The sequence below is a fragment of the Rhagoletis pomonella genome, unplaced genomic scaffold (genome assembly GCF_013731165.1).
Source record: "Rhagoletis pomonella isolate Grant_MI unplaced genomic scaffold, Rhpom_1.0 Rhpom_scaffold_00001, whole genome shotgun sequence".
Lineage (NCBI taxonomy): Eukaryota > Metazoa > Arthropoda > Insecta > Diptera > Tephritidae > Rhagoletis > Rhagoletis pomonella.
The window spans coordinates 5,708,352-5,733,219 of NW_023458555.1; the positions used below are offsets into that span (position 1 = coordinate 5,708,352).

The 24,868-nt window shown below is 34.5% G+C and overlaps 1 protein-coding gene across 1 annotated transcript in view; it reads left to right on the plus strand.

Moving 5' to 3' along the window:
- Positions 1 to 851: 851 nt before the first annotated feature.
- Positions 852 to 24,868, plus strand: part of LOC118750352 (neuroligin-4, Y-linked) — a gene marked incomplete in the record, with an annotated part of 198,765 nt that continues 174,748 nt past the window's right edge. The window contains 1 exon segment of the mRNA XM_036485076.1: positions 852 to 1,140.

The window sequence follows — 24,868 nt, forward strand, 5'->3', positions numbered from 1 at the left end:
AAATCTACAAACATAGAAAATGTGTAATGGTATGTGAGAAATAAATAGAGTGTGTAAGGACGTGAGCCTATTAGACGCGGAAAGAAGCGAACAAAGGCAACGTTCGAAATTAAAAAAAAAAATAGTGAAAGGCATCCGAAAAATCTTAACTGGTGAAAAAAGTTTCAAAACCACCTCCAATCAAAAAGGAAAAGTAAATCTAAGTGGATATTTAATGCGCACGAGTTCTCTAATTTCAAAAGCAACAATGAAACACAAAACGAAATCAAACTAAAATAATGAAAAGGGCAAAAAAAGTAAAAACCGAAATCAAAGTTGTGATTGAGAAATTTTTGCTGAGCTAAGCGAGATCAAACGGAACGCATCGTTATGATGCCGCTGTCAGCAAACACAGTCCACCGATACGGGTTGAATCCAAGGAATGCGCAACACACACAAATCGTAGCCTAACTAAGCGTTAATACAACAACAAGTGAAAACAATCGTAATAAGCGGAACAAGCCGAATCAGCGGGAAAATGTGTTGTGTGTAAAAAAAAAATAAAAATAAAAATAAAAAATTAAGAAATAAAATTAAAAAGTAAATATAGAATAAAAATAAATCTGAAACCACGTTACCAACGAAACTCTTTATAGTTAAGCTTTAAACTCAGCGCCAAAATTCCTTTGATTTCTAATAGAAAAAAGCTGACCTAAACAACAACTTATGTATATGTAAGACATAAAGGAAACGAAAAGAAAACGTTAACTAGAGCATGGAATTGAGTGAAGCGAGCTAAGCTGTTGAGCGGAGATTTTTGTTTGTACTTACATATACATACATATTTGATAGAGGCTGTTTGAGGGCTGTGTGAGTGTGTGCTTGTGAAAAATTTTTGTAAAATCAATGAAAGCAGAAAACAAAGGAAAAAATTCAGTGTAAATAAAAGGATTACAACAAGAGCAGAAGGAGTAGTGTAGTGTAAAAATAAAATAAAATCGCTACTACTACGTTGGCTAGTTTGTGAGAAAATAGCAACAAAAACTGGCTGCCGAAACAGCCAAAATAAAAGCAAGAATAGTAAAGAGACAAACAAGCAGAAAACAAAGACAGAAAAACGCTATATAAGACAAAGTGCAGCTGAAGTAGAAGACAAATAAAGAAGAGAGCACACGTTTGTGGTAAGTAAACTTGAAAATAAAGTCAACCAGAAGCCGGCAAAAATTTTTGGAAAACAATAAAGTAAAACTTGCATTAAAGTATTTACGAAACACATTTGCAAAACAAAAACACCAAACAACAATTTATGTTGAAAATTTGGTGAACCTTTGGCTTCTAAAAGTGCAAACTTTACAAATTCCTTTAGAAATTTATAAACGAAATGGAAAATTTACAAGCAGCATTAACCGGCATCTTTCAAGACTAGTTTTTATGAGGGGCTACTACGACTATCGGACTTAAAAAAAAATGTCCTCCCTCCTACAAAGTTAAGAAATGCAGAGAAATAAAAGAAAATACCTCAGCTTAAAAAGTTAGAAAAAAATGTCCTTCTGTTGTGACTTTTCAACCGTACAAATGGTGAAAATGAACAAAAAGAGAATTGACAAACGTAAGCTGTCAATAAAATCAGCAAAAGCAAATGAAAAAAAAAATCAGGTTAAGAGCAGTAAAGAAATCCCACAGAAATGCCACAATTGCGCCCACACACACATGTACAAGTAAACACACAAACTATAGGCTTAGCAAACAAACAAATTGAAGTGCTGGCCACTAAAGTCCGAAAAAATGCAGCTTGTGAACTTGCTGACACCAAAACCCGGGGAAGAGGAAATTAAGTAGGCGAACCCAAATAAAACCAAATCTCATGGATTTCACTCAAGTGTAGTTGTGTGCACACTCGGTTGCGTATATGTATCTATAAGTATGTATATGTGTACTTAGCTAAAAGAACTTACTCTGGCCGTACTTTTGCAATATTTTGCCACACACATTGACGGCATATGTATCTCCATTTAATGCACAAGCATTTGATTATAACAGCGAAATAATTGTATGTGTGTGAATGCCTTAAATGAATAAAAATGAAATTGAGAAAGCACTCAACTCGAATAGAGGTCATCTGGCGGCCGAGAGTCTACTTTTAGGCGCATTTTATGGTAATTTCAAATATGTAGCATAGCAACTGTATCCATTGTGTTCTCTTCAACTGGTAGGTGCATGTATTTTAGTATTGAGCAAGTTTATGGGTTATTCAATGGGCCATATTTTTAATGGATATTTAGTGAATGGATGACCGGCAGTATGCGCAAAAGAGAATCGATGCACTAAACTTGAATTTGACGTTAATTTTTATATAGTAATTCACAGGCATTTAGCGTTTTCATTTAATAATTCAAAATCGATCACCTCTTACTGCCAATTATTGAAAAAAGAAATTCTGTAGTGATTTCAACGTTATTGATTATTTCACTTAGTCAACGAGGTATCAGTCAATGGTAGCAAATGAAAATGAAGACATTATCTGTAATAGAAAAATCAGGTGGTTTCACTTAGTCTTTTTAATTGGCATCATTTAAATAGCACAAGACTGAAACGACTGGCATCCTACAGTTACCCAAACCCTCTTTAGTGGTTATAGCGCCAGACAAATGGACACCGCTTAAGAACCAACGCAAGCTTTAAATCGTTGATCGGCATAACTTACCCACTCAAATGATTCAATTCAATTGAAATGTGTGCTTTGAAAGCAATCCATCAAATATTTGAGGACCTGGTGGTCCACTAGGTCGTAGTTTTAAAGTATGTGCAAAGCCTGACCTGTGCTGACCTGGACCACTTCAGACGTAAAAAACTGATCGCATATTTTACTTTTTTCAACATTTATTGGCAGTGTAAATATCTACATGGTTAATTAAAAATTTGCATATAATTTTGCTTAATTTTCTGCCTATCGATATACGCGACATATGAGCGACTTTTTATTTTATGCAGAGAAAGTTAAAAGGAAGTAAATAACTAAATATCTGGCATGCTTTACAAATCGTACAATTTACAACACCTGTTTTTGCACTAAATCGATGAGTGTAGCATAAGTTATGTGTGCTTTCAGCAGTTTCCACTTGAAATATTTATTACTTATATTACAAATATCAAATCGCACCGAAACTGTGTACTATATAAAAATCGCTAACAAGAAAAAATTATATTTTCAAGCCGAAGGTCCCATTTAACTTTCGCCGCCACATATCGGCACAAAAAAGGCGCGAGCTTAAACGTTGACCGCGAAAGAAGGCGCACAAAAAAAACTTCAGCGAAGAAAGGCTCTTAACATAGTAGACGGCGAAGAAAGACGCGTAAACTTACTTTCGCGGTCAACTATGTTTGCGGGTGTAGCAGTATGTTGATTCCCCAAAGAAATTTGGGGCCCAAAGAGATTTGGGGAATGATGCTGAAGTGACAGTCCTTGTGGTCAAGTATAAATCTGTAATCACGCGTCTTTCTTCGCCGAAGTTTTTCTTAAGCGCCTTTTTTCGTAAACTTTTTTTACGCATCTTTTTTCGTCGTCGAAACACTATCGCGCCTTTATTCGTGTCTAGTGACGATATGTGTGTATGTACAAAGTCAATTCCATTTGAAAAGTTTGAAAATTCATTTTCAAATCTTTGTTAGAAACGTGCTATGAAAGATATTTCGCGGAAAAATAAATCAAACATTTGTATTGTTTTATGAAAACCTGAATTGGTAAGCATTTCCATTATGAAAGGCATGTCTAAACCGGAAAACATAATTCAAAACATTCGTCATCGGCTGTGAAATCTGGATACTTCCACTATCTGGTCACATTTTGGTCCTCTTTGTTTCATTTTTTTTTTCTAGGAACGGTTATGCAAATTTCATAGCTTTAAATTTTTTCTTAGATGTTGTGTTAGAGGATATCTTTACTTCCGCCATTAGAAGACTGAGCTATTAAAACCTTCCTCTATAGTTTGTGTACAAATAATTTTCTTATTTTCAACGAGTTGATATATTTTGTCAAATGCTTTATTTAACTGTAAGTGAATGAATCGCACTCAAATTAATAATTAAACTTTTTAATACATTTTTGTATTTGTTGCAATTTATGTGAACAATAGAAATCACACGTTTGTCTTTTTTTTTAATGAACATAACTAATAACTGAACTCCGCTTTAGTAGCGTTGAATTTTGTGTGTATAACATTTATAAAAGTGAAGTATAACGGAACAGTAATAAAAAATATGTTGCTACGGTTTAAAGGAATGTAAATGTTATCTTTGGAAACATTATTTAAAAGGCAAAAAATCCTTCAAAGTCCTAAATATTTCTTTAAGCCGAATTTAAAGTTAAAAAAAAAATTTATAAAAATCGGTCATTCGTTGTCAAAACAGTATTTTTTCTAATATAGCCGTTGTGCTAAATATCTAGTCAACCTTGGTTTCCCTATGCTTTCTGTATTTTTTTTTTCTTTTTTCTTTAGTTTTAAATTTAACGCACAGGTCAGCATATCTAGCAGATAAACAACGGTTTTGTACATACTTTTTCTATGGAAAAAAAGTATTTCAAATGTTTTTTAGGCGATTCAGTGCAATAATAATTCTAAACTGAGAGCTAAGCATTTTTTCTAAGACTACGCATATTTATAACTTGCAATTATTGAGTATTAGATAAAATTTGTTTAAAGAGAAAATAATGTTATTTTTTATAAAAATACAATTGAGAGATTAATTTATGTATTCACTTCCAGCAATGCGATGTGCACTTAATTAGCAAACATTTTACTAATAATTCATCAACGCAAGAATAAACACTTATCTTTTACTAGCAAAAAAATACTATCCAATTCGCTTATATGTATGTATTAAATGCATCTAGGATTAGTGATGCCCAAGTACAAGAAACTTAATTTGAAAAATTTCTAATTAAACAAAAGCAACACCATTGCGTATACTTAACGTCAGTTGTGCTTTTACCTATTAAAGTTATTTACGTAAGTACACTTGTCGTTAGCTGATTAAGTCAAGTGACAGTTTGACTAGTTTTGGCTACTTTTATTTTGTGTATTTAATGTTTATATTTTTTTACAAAAAGTTTAGCACTTTGTCTAACCAGCGCCACATAAATCCAAATTTCAATTTTCGTACAAAAATTATGAAAATTCAACAAACTTGTAACTTTTTATTCAGAAATTTGGGAAAAATTTTGGGTATGCAGTTTTGTAGCTCATTAAATTTTAGTAAGGTGAAGAGCAAATTTCATGACGCTAGAAAATCGCGTTTATTTTTAATAACTAATATTACTATTACTACTAAGCTGAGAAAAAATCACAAAAATTCCATCACGTAAATTTTGCGAGAATATTCCTGAAATCATTTTCCTTAGTGTTAACTCAAATTACAAGCGTTAATTTCGAGCTGTCATAAAATTCTTCCTGATGTACTTAGTCTCTTTTGGTGTATTTTCGAAGAATGCTGTTGTTTTTACTTGGAAAGAGGAAGAAGTTTAATTTCAAAAGCCTCCGCTATTATTACCGAAAGCCAGCTACATAATTACCATCGACACTTTTTTGCTTTGATTAATCAAACAACTAAGCATGTCATTAAATTTCCTATAGAAATACGTAAACATATAACTAATTATAACATCAAAACTATTCAAAGCGCTGGGTGATTAAATTTTTCATAACAAATGGCTTAATTACTGCAAAACAAAGCTGACACTTGACTTAACAAATAGAAGTATTTTGCATATTTATTTCCAAGTTGAAAGGAAATAAATTACGTTCAAGTGGACAGCCATTTTAATTTGTTTGCATTTCTCCTCTTTTCTGTTTTAATTTTTTATTTTTTTTTGCCCAAACTATTTGGTACTCCAAAAACCCAATGACCTGACTAATGCTGAGTAGCTAAATACTAAGTAGGCTAAAGTTTATAAGGATAACAGAGAAAACCGATGCAAAAGCGAGCAGCAAAAAATAGTTAAAATCACACAGCAACAAACTAATGCTGGAACTGTAAATGAAATAAGAGTTACAAAACGAGAGCAGAAAAGACATTTCATTTATGTGCATTTCCCTTTTGGGAGATTTCCAAATAAACTACAAGCTGCAAGCCAATTTGAGTGCGGCAGCAGGGATGGAGGCGGGTTTGCAATCGAATTGGGAACATCCTCGTTTGGGAAATTTGTTTAAAGACAAAAATAAAAAAAAAAATAAAAAAATAAAAATATGTTAAAAGCCACTACGTATTGGAAAATGGGTTCTAGTTGCTAAGAGCAACATATTAAAGCGCTTTAAATGAAAATTCACTCCATCTAAAAAATCTTTTAAATTTTTTATTCTTTTTCTGCATTGGAAATGCTGCTGAGAACAACCAAATGCTGATGGTTATTTCCAATATTCATTCATTTCCTCTTCAACTAGAATTTTATAAAACTAAAATTTTTTTTGTAACATGATACTTTTCGCTAAGCTTTTTACGTTCAAATATTCCTGCATAAATAACCAAACCTCTGCCCGGCAGTTTCGTGACAAGCCGCCGTACACGGCATTCTAAGCGATAGTTCCAACTAGTAAACTGAAGTAGAATTTGTTAGCTTACTTACAGGCGGATAGTCTAGCGCATTTTGGCATTAATCATCTTTCAATTCCGTCTACCTACATAGCGCTCACTATGGCCCACTTCACGTAGACACATACGTAAGTACATGTATATGTATACGTACGTCTCGCTGTCATGCCAACTCGCCTGCCACTCAACTCACTCACGCCTCCAGCGCGTCGCGCCTATCGATTACTTTTCCCATATCTTCATAGACAATTTTTTCCACACATCCATACTTAAATCTATACTTTCTTTATTGCTACAATTTTATCGATTTGCTTGATGTTCCTTACTTCGCTACGCTTTCCGTTTTACACCAATAAAATTTTGCTACTTGTGTATATTATTCACTCGTTTCTCGGCTGCCTTTTTGTGCCCATAATTTCGCCGTTACTGTATTAAGCGGTTTTTTTGTAGATTTAGTTTTGGCGCTGTCACCCAATTTACGAGTAGTGGCGCCCCTTTTTTTTTGTAAGTTCGTAAATTGCTTTGCTTTTATGTGCTGGCAATGTGTAAGTTTGTGTGTTTATGTCAGTGTGCCATAATCTGAGTGCCTTGGTGTCGAGTTTGCATTTGCGTGCGCTTTTTGGGCGAAACCGGCTGCTGCTGGTTTGGCGAAATTTTGTTTGGAAATTACTTTGGCTTATTTTGGCTAGATTTTTATGATTTATTGCTGTTAGCTCGGTTATTATCGGTTAAACCCAAATTAAAATGTATCCTCATTTAGACGAATTTGGTCTTTAGAGTAGAAAGATATTAAAAATTTAGTTGTGTTTCTATGCTCTTGGTTTCTATACTGAACCGAATGAGCTATGAATTCGAGATCGTTTTCTACGATTACCCTCAAGTCTTTAACTTTTCTTCGTTTTCAAGAAAAGCCGCCTACTTTTGCCATCAGTCTGACTTTCACATTTAGAATTCTTTCCGCTTTTTTGTTAAAGGTTTCCCTAATAATATTCCACGGCAGCCTTGCGGTTGTAATAACGCCGGAATACCTTACTACTTTGATCGTATCAAATATATATCCGTTCACATTCAGCGTTACGTATACATTTTTGCTTCCTGATGACAATACTTTCAGTTATATCAATCCAGCAGATAAATCCTGAGTATGCAGCCAGAAAGACAGATTTACAAAGTGATAGTCGTGTGTTAAAATATGAGGTCTACCATCTGCGCATTTGCCTTAATTTGGAGCTGAGGTAATTCTGGAGCTCTTAATCAGCAATGGAGGTGGCAAAGCAAACTCTGCTTAATCTCGCTAGGAGGAAGGTTAGGCAGAGGGATAGTCATATCATCAAGAAACATGGAGAAATTAGGATCTCACTCCCTCAAGCCTTACTTTCCAGAGATGATATATCAGGGACCTTGCAGTGGTACCCAGGCGGCTCAAGAACTCCCGCGTGTCTCTTAGAAAACGTCTATGGCCCAACAACCAGGATTTGGCTGCCCACAGAAAGTTATCAGAGTATTTTTCAGGCAGGAGTTTACGTCATCAGTCTGTGTGCGAAGATAAACCGCAGTAACTTTTTAAAATGATATAATTTTTCCATACTCTCTGAAAGCAGGTAATACTCAATGCTCTTTCATCTTTCAATGTCTCGTCATGACCTCCATGAATAACATTCCTCTACTATGACTATTGGATCACAAGGGGGTGACAGGAAATGAGCTACCGGACAGCACTGGTGGCGTACAGTATGGAAAATTACCTTCTTTGTGACAAAATCGAATATCTAGAGACCGCGAAAAGCCAGAGAAATTAATTTAAAAGTGTCTAAAGCTTTTCAGAGGGAGATTTAAAAAAAAGTTGCTTAGTTGGATAAAAATTGACTAAACCTTTCAAATGAGCTTCAAAAATGGGTGGTTTTCAACTTGTTTCTTTTTCTTTTGATCTGAAAACAGTATTCAATAAAGTTTTCAAATAGTTTTAACTCATGTTTTTCTATGGTCACAAGATAATAATCACATGCTTACATTTTTTTAAGTTCATCATATGCCTGTTTTAGGTAAAAAAAGAAAAAAAATTGATTTTATTTTGGAGGTAAATTTTATGATATTATTAAAAAAAAATTAAAAACGTCCTTCAGGGTAGACATTTTTATATGTTTAGTTTTTTTGGCCTGAAAACAGCAAGAAATGAACATAAAACAATTAAGTAAGTGTGTTTTTCTGTTCTCCTGACCACGGAAATTAATTCTATCGCTCATTTGTTTCAATTGTGTCATAATCCAAAAAATATAAATTGAGAATGTGTTATCGAGTATCGAGCATTCGTCACTTCGTTTTTTTTCACTTAAAGTACACAAAATTTAGTTCACTTTTCCCCCAAGTTCCTTCATAGTTTTTAAATGAAAATAGTTAATTATTACTTACACCTTCCTTCTTTCCACTTTTATGCTTTAGTTAAAATTTTCAATATTTTTGGATTCGCTTGGTTTTTTCTTTGCAACTTAAAGTTTCTCAATCGCATATAATTAATCGTCTAGCGTGACACACCCGCCCCACTCCAAACTTTTCTCAATTATCAGTTCAATATTTTCTACCATGCTTTGCGCCTTTTTTCCAAGAAAAGTTGTTTTATTTGTCTCGCATGCCTTCCTAGTCCAGACGTTTATTTTTTTTTTGCGTCCATATTTGGTTTCAAAGGTAAAGATTAATGAAAATTGCAGCAATTAAGTAAAATTCGAATGATTTCTTAATTTGCGTTAGACGCCTCGGATAGCATTTTTGAAAACAAACTACGAGTCGGGATGAAGAAGAAGCATTAAAACAAGAAAGTGTCTCGCTTTTTTAATCTTCTCAGAGTTTTTTTTTTCTTTTTTCTTTTCTAAATAAAAATAAGTTCAATTAGCATGTCTCGCTTTTCCATTTGAATGACTGAAGTATCAAAATTGTGTAATTAGAATCGCTGAAGCAGCTCAAAGAAAAACAAAAACATTCATACACACACACATATTTTGCTACATAAATTAGAATTTAAGATAATCAGTGTCTGAGCATAATTACAGACGCTACGCGTTAACTTCTTCCTCTGTAAGTAACTCCATAGGAAAATAAATAAATTCATGAATGCCGCCCACTCTCTTCTTCGAGCGTAGCTTTATTGCACGAAAACTTTTTCATCAACAACACAAAAATTGCGCCAATACTGCGGCGGTGAGACTTTTGTTGTGGCAAAAAATTTGGCGGAGGTGCTCGTTCATCTAATTGAAAATTGATGTTATAATTAGAAGGTTTCTCCTCGAAGCTTGGCTATTTTTAATATACCAATAAAAGTATACTTGCGCATGTATTTGATAATAATCATTGTAACAGATTGGCGCTTACGCAATATGATATTGCTTGGCCGAGCTTCTCCTTTGATTTGTGGCGTGCGCCCTAATGTTTTCACACAAAGGGTACTCATTGCTGTCTGATTTCCAAGTAAATCGATTTGAAAAAGAGATTTTCGCCACGTGAAAAATTAAGGCACATATTTGTATGTACGATATAAGATATGAACTACATACTTGCCTCTGTACTGCAGAGAAACGAAAGCTTGTAAAATTATAACTCATAATGAAAAAAGTACAGAACTAACCTGTCTGAGCTCGTTTCTTAAGAAAGTTCATTGGAGAAAACACAAGTACACGGTGACGTCAGTCCATTCTTTCGTGCATTTGTAAAAAAAAAACAAGCTACTATGAAGAAAATCGATGGATAAATAAAGTAGAAATTTTGTATGACAAATGAGCAGCAAAGAATGTTACTCATACGCCATGTACACCCGACTACAGCTCTTTTCTAGTCATATTTCATAAAAAAATTCTTGCGAGTTTCCTAATTATCCATCGATTTTCTTCATTGCCACCTTCGTTTTCTATAAGGGGCAGGATTTCATACAAAATAAAGAAATTTACTAAACAATTTTAATTTTTTTATTTTTCCTCTATTAAAGTTTAAATTTTTTCAACAAAAAAAAAAAAAAAATCTGGTAGGGTTAAATAATTTCCCAGAAACTATCAGGCCTATCCTAAAATGCTCTTCAAAAGTTACTCTACTTAAAATTTTTTGGTTTTTAAATTATGCACTATTCTTTTCCCTTCTTTTAAGAATAAGATACGCATTTCCGCGTTTTCTGCCGAACGCGTAGTTGTTGAGTTGTGTCACCTTTCCTTCGCTTCTCTTCCTCTCCTTGCATATACATGGCGTCTCTTATTCCATCTTCTATATACAATTTTTATTTTCGCTTCGAACTTCCACTTGATTGCATGCCAAGAAAAAACTTTCCCTACAACCTCGTAAAATCACAAAATACAATAAAAGCTTTCGCTAAAATAACAAACAATTCTTCAGAAAGCATTACTAGTACAGCTGGTGAGAGAGAAAAGAGCCATGAGGGGAAAATACTCGTAAACTCGCCACCGAAGTCAAATTCAAATTCAATCACTTACCACAACAATTTCACAATATGGCCAAATAAATACAGCCGGACATTTTAACATTTTTCGTGTCGTTTATTGGCATAAAACCGAAATGAAAATGTGCAGCGAAAAGTACAAAATGACCGCAGAGAATGGAGTGGAGAAATGAAAGTGCCGAGCAAGCCAGCAAGTATATAAAAAGCAACAGAAAAGCAACTGGTCTACAAAAAAACAAAAACGTGGGTGATGTGGAAGATGAAACAGCTGATTAAAATTTGTTGCAGACAAATGGAAAAGAAAAACTTAAATTCATTTGCATTGCCGCAACAAAGGCAACGGGCAAAAGAATAGCGCAAGGAAGGAGAATAACAATGCGAAGTAAATGAGAAGCAAATAGTCAATTCCAGTTGGGGCTGAATTCTGTTGGCAAAAGGCTTACTTGTGATCGAGTAGGGGAAAGGATATGGGACGTAAGGTAACGTAAGGCTGTTTCTTGAGAATGAGCCGCAGTAAAGTTACTTCCTTTGTGGTTGTTGTTATTTCCGACAGGGTGGGTATATGATGTATTTTGGAACGAATTTCCCTCATCCACTGTCAAATTTGGTTTGGAGGAAAACCGGAGGTTTCGGCGTTTTGCAATCTTTAGTGTCATTTTTCGCTACTTCTACAGATAACCAAAATAATAAGAGAAAATTTTCTCCAAAAAATAGGATAATGTCGACTTTTTTTTTTTGTTCTGTTGCATTTTTCTAATCAGGCATATGTAAAATCTGGATATTATGTTGCCTATTCCATGATATGTGTTAATTATTTTTATTACAAGTCAGGAAGCTTTAAAAGGAATTAGTTCAACTTCCTTATCTCTTCCTGAATGTTTATCTTTAAAGGTTTCTTAAAGTCCCGCATTAATGCGAGCTTTTAGTGGCTTTCCGGATATCAGCAGAAAATATCTCGTGTACCCACAAAATTAAATTCTTGCGCTGTTTAATGTGATTATTTTAGCCCTCAAGCAAGAAGTACAGAAGTAACGAAAAACCACTTAAGATTCACCCAAATTCATAAGGCAATAAATAATAAGGAAGCAAAAAATCATGCTGCGCAATTCACCAACACCCTCTAGTAAATCAAAAAATTTGGAAATTCATGACCAAATAGAGACTTCGCACAACACAGTGAAAAAACTTGCCCAGCGAATTGGGAAAAAGAGCAACAACGCAGGGCGCAAAGCAAAACATGCATGGAATTTTTAAAATCATGTCGAATTTAGACATTTTCATTTACAAATGCTTGCTAATATGAGTATGTATGTATGTGTTTCATACGGATATGCAGAGCTCCTATGAGCGTAGCATAAAAATCATTGGCCATAGCTAACTGCATGACTGGCAGGCGGCAGACGGCAGGCAAGCAGTCACTCAAGCGAAATTGAAATGTAGTAGAGGATGTGAGACAGGAAGCCCGCAAGCGAGCCGATTGAATTTTATATAGAAAATGTTCTTGTATTGGCACAAATACTAGTAAATAAACCGTCGCGGTAATGCACGCTTTCGGTTGCTCTTGAGTGAGCAGTTAATACCAAATGTTACCAAAAATGCTGCCAAATACTGAAAATATCCAAAACGCGGTTTACATGCACAAGCAGCAGCAAGATTTGGTGGCATATGCCCCCAAGTGGCACTTAAGTACATGTAGCGATTTTAATAGGCAGCAGCTAAACGCCAAAAAATTCACAAGGCATATATTTATTTGTTATATTTTTTTCTATAGTTCGTTTTAGCCGACTTCAAAAAATGTGGAGGTTATCAATTCGTCTGAATATTTGTTTTTTTTTTTACATAAGTTATCAGTTAGCTTTGAGCCACGTTTGTGAATCATTTTGGATAATTCCATTTTTCTGAAGATTGCCAACTGTTTGAAAATTGTAATTTGATTTAATTGATAAATTTTGCAATATGGGTATCAAACTAAAGAGGTTCACGAAAGTTTACTGTCGAAAATATTTTTTTGTAGCGGGTTGCTACCTATTTGAAAAATTGTATTCAATTAAATTGATAAGATAATAAAATTTCCATTATTAAATACCTTCGAAAATTTATAAACTAACAACCACATTCATAAAAATCTAAGTATTTTTTATAAATCGAAAAATTGTTTGCAAAGCTCACTTCATACAGCTCAACAAACTTATTTTATTTTTTATGAATGAAGCCATAAGAGTTTTGTGAGGGATACCAGCACAAAAATACTTTTAAGACGCAGTGAAGCACGGCGGATATTTGCTAGTATCTATAAAAAAACTCACACTGAAGTTTGTGGTTTTATATTTACCTTTTCCATGATTAAAACGTCAAGATGATTTTTGTCGTTATGATTTCTAATGTTGCAATAAAAAATAATCGCAATAGTTGGAAATTTTTTCAGATTACATCGACTAAAAATGATTGAAGAAATAAAAAACCCATAAATTGTGATTTTTAAATGATCTAAAAATAAGAAGCCATCCCTAGCGCGAAGCACATTTGGTGTATGGAGCTTTTCGCATCCATCCATAATACCAAAGAATCAGCCAAGCAGAGCAAAATTCTAACCAAAGCATACTCTCATCCAACATATATTAAGGGGTTAGAGTCGATAAACATACTCCTGAATACACACCCCACGGTATGTAGAATCAACGAATTCGACCACACGGCTCTAAGCACACTATCACTGATAATATTTTAGAGGAGTTTCTGGAGATATAAAGAATAAAATGTACTATTTTCAGTTTTTCCCGCTAAGCCGGAAAAAGGTTGAATTCATACTTATTCCTAAAGTGGAGAAACATGTCAACTAAGACCGCCCAATCCGAAGGAGGGGAAGGCCAGATGTCTACATCTCAAATGGAGAATGCAGAATTTGTTTCGCTTGTGGTCTTGAATAATTTAATTGCGAAAGTAGGGAGGGTACTCTCAAGGAATTGGATTCCTGTGCTAAAAAATGTGCTATTGGCCTCAAGGAACAAGACTAAGCGTAAATTCAAGGAAACAAAACCAGATCTCTAAATCAGGGTCAATTATATTTTAAGTCTTCTGGATGCCAAATTAATTTAGACGCTAAAAATTTTAGACGGAGCAAGAAATAGCGTTCTACGTAGCCAAAATAATGCTAAACAACGCACCGATATTGAAGTGATATTGAAGGACCGTATACTGTAAAGCACACGGCTATAGTCCAACCCATACTCTCATATGACGTGCTGGTATGGCTGATAGCTCTTGCTAAGAATGAAGTTATGCAAAAAATTCCGGAATTCAAGGCTGCAATAACATCCTTTCCAGAAGAAATCTCTGAACGTTTTCTTTGATTTACATCAGATAGATCTTATTAACGAAAATTCAGAGTACCAGTGCACAATGCCATCCAAAATAGACTCCCTTCTGTTATAAAACCGCTATCGCTACCGACAATAAAATACCCAAGCCTAAACCGCTGGGATTGTAACCGAGAATAGATTCTTGCTTGCGTCTTTAAAGACGGGTCAAAGTTGAAATGCGAAGTCCGTCCAAGCAGTTTCATCGAGCATCTCAATCCAAAGCTATCCTTTTGCCTAGAGGGCTACGCAAACGTTCTCCAGGGGAAAACGGCAAATCAGATGGCAAATGAAGCGCCCTCCTCTTCCTCGGTTGTGTCGCAACATATGGAGAGCTGCAGAGAGGAGTTGGCTCAATTTATGGTCAACTTGTAGTTACCCTTTTATGGCTTTCGCCTTGACCATGCACTTAATTTTTTTCTTGATTTAAGGATTAACCCTATTGCTGAGTATCGGCATTGTCAAATCAAAGTACTTCCAACTCACATAAAGTTGTAGTATCATTATATAAAATATTAAAGGATTTTCCGCAAACACCTAATTAAACACACTCAAGGACCACCAAACATAAATATTTAACAACAGTAATTGGTTAGAATCAAACCACGACCTCTCCACTTTTTTCGCGTATTCATCTTCCTTAAACTCTTTGGATGGAACGAGCTTAAATATATTTTAAATACATCTCAACAACAAAGCAACACTTTCACATATGTGTATGGATAACTCGTTTACATTAAGTCCTTCCCTCGTCGTCTTCAAAAATTTATCTCGAAATTAGCGTCAAATTGCAGCTGAGCTCATTACAAAAACGAAATAAGACGAAAACATATGCAAAATCGACACGTGGAAGCGTTGCGAGCGAACACATTAGCATGTCATGTTCCCCACTCCCCACCGCACCGTAAGCAACTCAGCGACAGACAGCGCGTACTACAAGTAACCCCACGTACTAAGTAAGTAACCCTTCAGCTTCCGTGCGCTAGCTCCGACTACGCTTCGTTGCCTTTTAACAAGCATTCAGCTTAATAATAACAACAACAACAACCCGCTTTATGTGCCCTTTCGACAATCAAATATCAGCAAAAACAAGACAAAGCAGACAGAAATGTGGAATGAAAAGAAATGAATTGTAGGCAGAATCCCCCACCTCATTACGTTGCTCGAGTGGCGAGGCGAGTGAACGTATGGACGGACGGGCAGGGAAGCAGTCAGCCAGTGTGTTTTATGCGTTGGCAATAAACAAGGAAACAAGAAAATTTTATGATCCTTTTCTTTTTTTTGAGTAGAGGGAGGGAAGAGCGTTTGGAGCATGGACAGGGGTAGTATGAACGCACAAAGCATTGGCGCATCAATAAAAACTGTCTAATATACATGTGTGTGTGTGTGTGTGTGTGTGTGTGTGTGTGTCTGTACATTGCCTTATAATGTGTTCTAATTGTTTTGCTTCTTTTAGGCATTGCTGGTAATGCATAGCAGAATATTATAAAAATTTTATTAATTTCGCTGCTCTGATTCATTACGGGGAATGCAAAGTAGAATGCTTCACCGTAGTCAGCTAAAAAATGGATTGAATACCCAAAAATTCTTTGCTACCGTTACTTTCTGTGGAAAAGTCCATCTTACGTACTTATCTAGGCTTTCTACATTAGTTTCTCTTTAAGGCATTCTTTGTTCGCTTCTCTGGATTCTAATTATCCATGCGTTCTCCCTTCGTTCGACGGTGATGCTGCGGATAAGGGCTTACGGCCAATGACGAGCCCATGTTAAAATAATGCCTTCTTGAAGCGAAAGGGTAAGCAATTCCCATCGCCTAATTCGATTCCATTTTAATTTCTGTGTGGTAATCGTTTTTAACTGACAATTTAGTAGTTCATATATGTCAGTTACATTGGCATATGTATGTATGTATGTATGTACATGTGTACTCGTATGTGTGAGCCCTTTTACACGCTGCCTTTTATTTGCCCAGCTATCATCTCCTGCTCTCCATCTACTTTAACCTGTCGGAAAAGTAGTGATGCATTACATGCGTGAAAAAACTATATAATGTATTTCTTATGAGTTCTCGATTATATTACTGCTAACTATGTATATAATCAGCATACTAATGTATTCAAAAAAGTTCCAAAAATGTCATATTAAAACACATTCATTTCTCGATACTAGGCAATGCAAAACTGAATGCCCCACTTTTCTTAGGACATCGCCCTGGTGAAAAAATGCATTTCCAAATGTGAAAAGCGTTGTTTTATTGATTGCTTTTTCGATTACTATACATAAGATTTTCCCACTGGGTAGCTTGCTGGCATGCTTAGCATGCAAATGAAATGGAAAGCGCTCATTTTTATTATTGTTGCCTTTGGATGTTTTTTTTTTGCTTTTGATACTGACTAAAAGCCTGAAGCACTCATCCAAATATGTGTCAGTTAGCGTGGCTTATGCCATCTACATACATACATATATCATATATATTTACGTACATTTGTTTTTTGTTCAATATTACAGCGTACCGGATATTTGCCAATGCTTCTGCTTTTGTTCGCACACACACACACACAAACAAGTGTATGTTAAAATTTGGAAGCACACATCCATACATTCGCATATAGTAGGGTAGATCAGAAAATGTAATTGTGTGACTGAAAGCTCTTTTGTTAGCACATATGTACATTAGAGTGGTCCAAAAATGCATGTGAAAAAGTTAAGTCGGAATTTTTACGCTCTCAACCCCTAGGATTCTTCTATACTGAAAAAATATACCCCTATTGTTTTACTTTGAAATAAAAAAATATTTATAGGTCGCTTTATATAAAAAAATTCAACTTTTCGTAGAAGTGGTATAGAATTTTTAAAAATAAATGTTTCGATCGGAAAAATCTGTTTCTCTGCAGGAGATTCCCAATAATAATACCCAACTGTTTATTTAGCCATTTTTTCATAGTAATAATAATTTATAGGTCTGCCAAAAACCCCCCAAAAATGCAATTGGGGATCAATATATCGTTAGTATTAAAAAATGGTTAAATAAACAATTGGGGGTTACTATCGAAAGTCTGCTGAAGATAGCCTGAGTTTTGCGATCGAAAAATATTGATTTTCACGAATTGTATGCTGTTTCTACGAAATTTTTTTTCCATATCAAATACATGGAAAAATTTGGGTGCTCTAAGCATTTTTAGATTTCAAAACAAAAAAATAGGAGTATACTTAATTCCGCCTTTACTCTTTTTGGGCCACCCTAATGTACACACATGTTTATGTGTTTGAGGATATGTGCACATGTGGTTGCTTATACTTATATTTGAACGTAAATGCCCATTCAAATGACTTTTTACAGTATGTATGTGGGCTTCTTATTAGTTTTCACGCTTTTAGTGTTTCCTCTTTTGTGTTCGTGATATCACTAAAGTTGCTTTTGTTGTTGTTATTTGCTACTTGATGCTAAGTTTCTTGTTTTCATGTTAACAAACACTTAAGACAGCATTTGTGTGAAATTATTACAAAAGCAACAACATAAGCAGCTGCAGACAATTATGCAAACTTATAAAAACACACATACAGACATAGTACATATGTTAGTTTATACATATGTACGCGTGGCCCGGTTAAAGTAATTATGCGTTTGTAGAGGCGCCAATAAAGTGAGAGCTTGTCACAAAAAAAAAAATATATAAATACACAGGAGTTGGCGCGAGAAAACGACTAATTAGAAATATGGAAAGAAAGAGAAATAGCATCATATACTTACAAAAGAAAACTGCAGAACTCTTTGTATTAAAAAAAAACCACTTTACCCCATATATGTAGTCAAACCGTCTCCCCTCTGCGTGCCTTCAAGGCTACCAACCAATCAAGCAACCCCATTGGATGTGCGTAACAGTTAAGTCATTCAAGTGCAAAGCCGAAATTCACTTCGAGAATAACCACTTTGACTAAATACATACATACATACATATAAGTACCTACCTACATATGTATGTATGTATTTGCGTTATCGTTGCAGGTGCGCATTTTTTCGAATCAATCAATTTTCAATTCATGCATTTCAATCAATTTGCTTACAACGCCTGAGATTGCGCAAACACAAAAGCAGCCGAATAACCGCAACAAAAGAGAAAACAGCAAAAGCAACACCAAACAAATCACCACCAAGAGCAGCAAGCCAACCACAAAGCCCGCCAAAGCCACGGCAGAAATCGTAAAAAACCGCACATTTGATTGACTGACGTTAGGCCATACAACTCGTTGCCCGCCCTTGGCGCTTCTTTTTTCATCATTTTCAACACATTTCTATTGCATTTTTAATGCGCGCATAGAAAAATTCTAAATGAATTTGTATGCGGTATGCGAAATGAAAAATGAAAAATACAAAGTACGATTTTAAAAAGGCTAAAAGTAAAAATAGAAAATAGAAAATAAAGTTTCTAAAATGCATTGGAAAATACGCGAAAAATCATGTTGAATTCAAATGAATCAAATAGAATTGTATGGAAATGAATTGAATCGAATTGTATGAAAAGGGAATTGAATTGCATGGAATCGGATTGAATTGGGTTGGATTGGATAGATATGGTGAGTACGCACCTTTTTTTTATGAATTTCATTTTATGTTATTACAGAATGCACACCACATTTATGGACTTGCAGGTGGATGTGTGTGTGTGTGTATATTATATGTAACTATGTGTGTTATGCTACTAGCTTACTGACTAGCTGGCTGAGCGAAATAAATGCATACATATGTAAGTATTTAAGGTGGGTATGTTTTATACAATACGTGCATACATAAATATGTATGTATGTGAGTACTCGTATGCAATGCGATTTCTGAAGAAAAGCGTGAAAACGGCAAGAAAATAAAATAAAAAACATTTGGATTTGAAAGAAAAATATATATTTATATGAAAAAATCATGCACATACATACATATACTTGCATATAAGTAAATATGTAAGTATTTAAAAAAAGTTTATTTTGCAATAATTCACAGGCAATTTGCGCTCGTGTTCAATTCGAAATCAATTTCATAGACATTTGGCGAAAAATATTCTCTAAAATAGCCACTTGCAATTTTATGTTTTCGCTTTAGTTTTGGTTTTAAAGTTGGCAATGCAATTATATAAACATTCTCCAAAATAATGGATTGATGCAAGTAAAAGCTTGAAACAATTTAGTCCAACTCAGTTTCAATAATTCAGTTTAATAAAATTTCATTTAACATGGAAAATGTTACTCATACGCCATGGACACAACTTAGCTTGATTTTTTGCAATACAAATGAAAAAGACTCAAAAGATTTTGTTCCTTGCAAAAGCTTAGAATCCCGTCATCAAGAAAAATAACAATTTTTTCTTTTCTTTTTGTTATTTAGGGCTTTAATATAATTCGTATAATTACGAATACTTTCTTCTTGAAAGCCGCAAACTGATTAAGGAAATTTTGATAAAAGGGAATTTCTTTTACATTTATTGAAAAGTTATTTCATTTTTGCCTCACAGAAGCTGAAAAGCATATCGGAAACTTTTGAGGTGACTCCATCAGTGAAGACGTGATTTACCTTTGCTAAAAGTGAACCACTGCTGACCAGTGACACTCCACCCATTTTCTGTCCATTAGCAACGTTTCAAAAGTATCCCTTGTCGACAACTCGTCAACCATGCAGTTTTGTGCAGTGGCACTCTAATACCCATATATACCTAATTAGAAAACATTCTGCACGGAAGTCCGCCTTCGCTGACTAATCGAGAGCACCAGCAGTGATCTCAGAACCCGAATTGCCGCTTCACCATCTTTAGTAGTAGTAACTTCTGTCTTAAAATTTTTACAGAAATCTGAAAGCCTAATTTGGTGTCAGTAGAGTGCTCATGGCAGATAAGCGTTCGCCAACTAAAAACTCCACCAAGCTTTGGTCCTGCTCAGGGGTTTTCAGAGATGAAATGATCCATGTAATCAGGGTCGAAATCAAAACACTTTCAAAATGTGCGAAACGTAGACGTCATGGACCTTCATTTATTTAAAGGCTCCTGCGCTCCATTTTTAACGAAACATTAATTTCACTGATTTATTTATTTACTGTAAAATTTGGAGATTGGATAATGAAATTGGAAATAGCGCATACCGACTGATACGTCAAAATTATAAGGTTTTCAAAAGCTAACCAGGTTCTTTTCTGTACATATATTTGACGTTTGGATCGAGGTTGGATACAACAGAATTAAACCTTTCAATGGTTGGTAAATCACCATTTTTGCCTGTCAACTGTGTATGCAGGTCTACGTTTTTTTCATGAAAAAAAACGCTTATACTAAACTTTTGGATTGGGAACTTCCGGTACGTGTTTGTATACTATCACAGCAAAAATAAAGATATCCATCGAAATTTCAAAATAAAACATAATTTTAGGGGTCGCTACCAGGGTTTAAAAAGAAAAATAAATTTTTTTCAAGTCTAGATTTTGTAGAATTTTTGCGATACAAAAAAAAAATTTTATATATACTATGTTGATATTTTAGGAAACACCCTAATATCTATGCCTTACCACTGAGTTTAATATCCATTATATGTATACATATTTAGATACACATACATATATTCATGTATATTTAATTTTCCAATTTTTTCTTATATGTACAACATTTTCAGTAATACCCTAACTTTAACCCGTTCATTTCTCCATTTTACTTGTAAATGGCGGGGCAACAGCACTTAAAGATAAATTTGGATTGATATGACACTTAACTCAGTTGTAGTTTAAATTTTTCTTCAAAATTAATTATTGCGTTTATATTATTTTTTTTTACCTTTTATAATTTTAGAGCCTAAGTAAAAGAAATGTCACTCAAAAAATATTTTGTTGATTACTGCAGCCTAGCCATTGAATGGCTTAACTTTTTATCTTCCCTCTGTCCTCCTTTCTTGACCCACATCTCCATACTACCATCTAATTGAATCACAAACAAATTTGATCTCTCTTTTTCAAAATTATTTGAATACCAAGAGTGCATGCACTCGCCTCTTCTACAGCCATTCAATGTGCATTCCACTGCACTTCCATTCGAGTTGTTTCAGAAGCACTTTCACTTAGCTGAATGCTACATAAAGTAGCTGCTAACTTAATTTACAATGAGTCTAAGTGAATAGCTGGTAGCTGGCTGGTTAACTGCAAAAGTCATAAAACAACAACAAATAAGAGAGTACTAAAAGAATGCCAAAAACAAAAAAAAACAAGAATGACGAAGCGAAAAAAGAGTAAAGGGAAACACAAAGAATAGGAGTAGAAAGGAATGTGCACGCGAGCAAAGTAAGCAGAAGTTATAAAATCCCTTTTACAAAAGTTTTTAACAAAAGTTTGAACGCAAAATAGAAAAAGAATAAATGAAAAACAAACAACATGTAGCGCACATACGTACGAACTCTGTGTATGTAAGTGTACTAAGGTCTGTATCAATATGCCTGTATGCATCGTATGGCTACTCGCAATAGCACAACAACTATGCGAAAACCTGCATTATGAACTGCATGCCACCAGCAAGGCATTGCACTGCAGCAGCTTATGGCGGCGGCACATACGAATTTATAGCTACTCGATAAGTGCGTTTCTCAATATGTATTTGAGTGTCTTTACATTGGTATGCGTGTGAGATTTGTTTATGTGTGCAAATACGCCGTACTGCATATGTACATATGTATGTATATATATATGAGTTTGTATGCTGAAGTTTCTTGTACACACTTAGTATTTACTATTTGAAAGCATCTCTGCCGAAAAGTACTAAAAATGGAAGGTTAAATTGCTTGTGTGCTTACAGCAGCTGCAATTGCGGAGACTACCCAGCCGGAAAATTCAGTGACTTCTGAATATGCAATTATTGCCGCGCATATTAAAACATCCAGTAAAACAATGTTGAGCATAATGTTTGGAAATTACAAAGAAAGTTTAAAAAGAGGTTAAAGCTTTAGACTTTTGTACAATGCTTTGGTCCCATCGAAGACCAGCTGCTTTTTAGTAAGTTTCTCATACCGATGGAACTTTAATAATCAATCTTAAATTTGTAATTAATAAATTACTTGTTGCATCCTCATGTTTCCTATATTTATAAATTTTACTATGCACATAAATATTTACGTACATTCATTTACAACCTAGTGAGGCCTCTTGAAGTGTACCACGAAATGACCGATTTCAAAAAAAAAATAATAATATCATAGTAAACTACTTATAATTCTTTTGGTGGCATACAAATATTTAAAAAAAATTCTTGTATGAATTCGCTATAGTCAGTGAGAAAAAAAAAATCATTTCTCCTAACTGCTTCTACCAAAACTTTATTTCTTAACAACTAATCTTTTTTAGTTATTAAATTATGCAGAAATTGAATATACTGAAAAAATGGTTTTCCCTATCGTTAGCTTGGCAAATATGCCTATTTTTGGATTTTTTTTTTCAAATATTTACCAGCATAAGGTTCATAGCTACTTAACAAAGATATAGTTTTTTTTCAAAAAATCCGTGACTTAGCGAAATTTTCGTAGTACACTTCACGTGGCCTTACTCAACAGTGTATTTATGTCCACAAGTTTGCTCGAATTTATATGCATTCGCTTGTCTGAAAAAGTTATTCTGTTGTGCAAACAGCTAACAGTAACTATTTTCCAAGATCTCGAACGACTAGAGAAAAACTTTTACGCTTACAATAATTTTGGTGAGTGCTCCTCTTTTCTGCTTCTTACAAAAGAAATATATTTTTCGATGCTTCTTCTCTCTGCGCCTTTGAACTGTAACTACAAATAAGTACTTTGCTGGTTTGCCGTCAGCTTTTTTGACTTTTCTTGCCTCCTGGTGGCATTTTCATATTTATACGTACTTACATGGTTAGTATGTGTGCGGATAAGTATATATTAGGGTAGGCCCATTCTTCTTCACTATGCTGGTATAGCATGGGATTAACTTACGTGAAATTCTAAGAAAATTTTCCGATGAAACTATAGCTCTAAAATCAATTTAGAGCTTACTAAATTTGTTTTTCCTTAAGTTTGCTTTTGCTGTGGCGTCTCAAGGAAGTTTTTGTATTTTTTATAAAAACATTCTATAAGGACTTCTTCGGTATGAGTGAAAAATGTCCACATTTTTTTACGTTTCAACAGAATTTTTTTTTTCTTTGAAATTATTTTTTTTACACCACAATAATTCAAAAGCAGAATTAAAATGTTTTACAAGCTTTTATTTAATTTGCTATGTATGTATATTTATTTGACTCGAATCTCGCAATCACGTTGTAAGCAACTTCTCCACTCCTACTTGCGGATGTTTTAAGAAAACGATAAGTTCAGAAATGGATTTCTCTAGCAATTTTTCTTAAACATTTTAACACTTCTCTACGACACTTCAACAAAGTAAAATGTTGCTAAGGAAAGAATCTATTTTCGCAATTTGGCAAGCTCGAAATAGATGCTAAACCTATGGTTTCTTGAGCGAACCCTCTTAGAATTTCTCGTCGAATACTCCTACATGCTACCCGCATAGCCGAAAAAATCCTCCATACAAAATCCACCCGCCCTAATGTTTTCTGCAATGTGCGCGCATTTGACGTTTATTTGACACACAAGCAAATGCATTCACGCGTTGTCTGTCGTTGTGGTTGGCGAACTGCAATAAGTGGTTTTCTTCTTCCATTACTCTTGTTATAAATTTGTTGGTTTTTATGCAATTTTCTTGGTAAAGTTTTAATGCAGTTTTGGATGCAAAATATACTTTGTTTCAGGATTTTTGAAACAACAAAAAGAATTTGCTAGCCACGTCCAAGCAGATTTATTAGAATTTCAAAGAGTGTCATAGAAATGTGTATACAAATTAAAACTTATTTTTATTTATTACATTTTTAGTAGGCTGATGCCATCAATTCGTTCGTCGCTGTGACAATCGCATCTTTGGCTTGCATCTTCATTTGCCTCGTCAAAGTTGAATTAAGCTGCATGGCTCGCGCATATATGAATGATATGGCTTACAGTGTAAACATTGATGGAAATTTCAATGCCTGGCCACATCGTACAAATATGAACAAAATTCTTGAATTCTTACTAAGGTCATTGACTCGGTTGTTCCAAATCGATTTCCACCGGGTTTTTTGGTGGTTTTTTCTTAATCTTGATTTTTCGAGTATCGAAGAAACTTGACTTTTCATCCAACAAACTGATTTTTTTTTTTTGCATCAACACAAATCTTGACCTCTCTAAAAAAGTTTTCAGTTATATTAGAATTATATGCCAGGTCATATTTAAGAGTCAACAGTATATCATATCTGGTTTCAATAAATGAATTTTTAGCACTTAAACGTTCTCCAGTTGTTTCGCCGAGCTTCTCCTCCGCTTCCTCCGTATTTTGCTGCTTGATATTGTTATACAAATGGAGATATATAAACTTTTACTCCCCCTCCGAAGAAGCGTTTTTTTGTCATAAGTATACATGGAGCTTTTACTATTGTTTGTCGGGGGTTGACCGCTATTTCAAAAC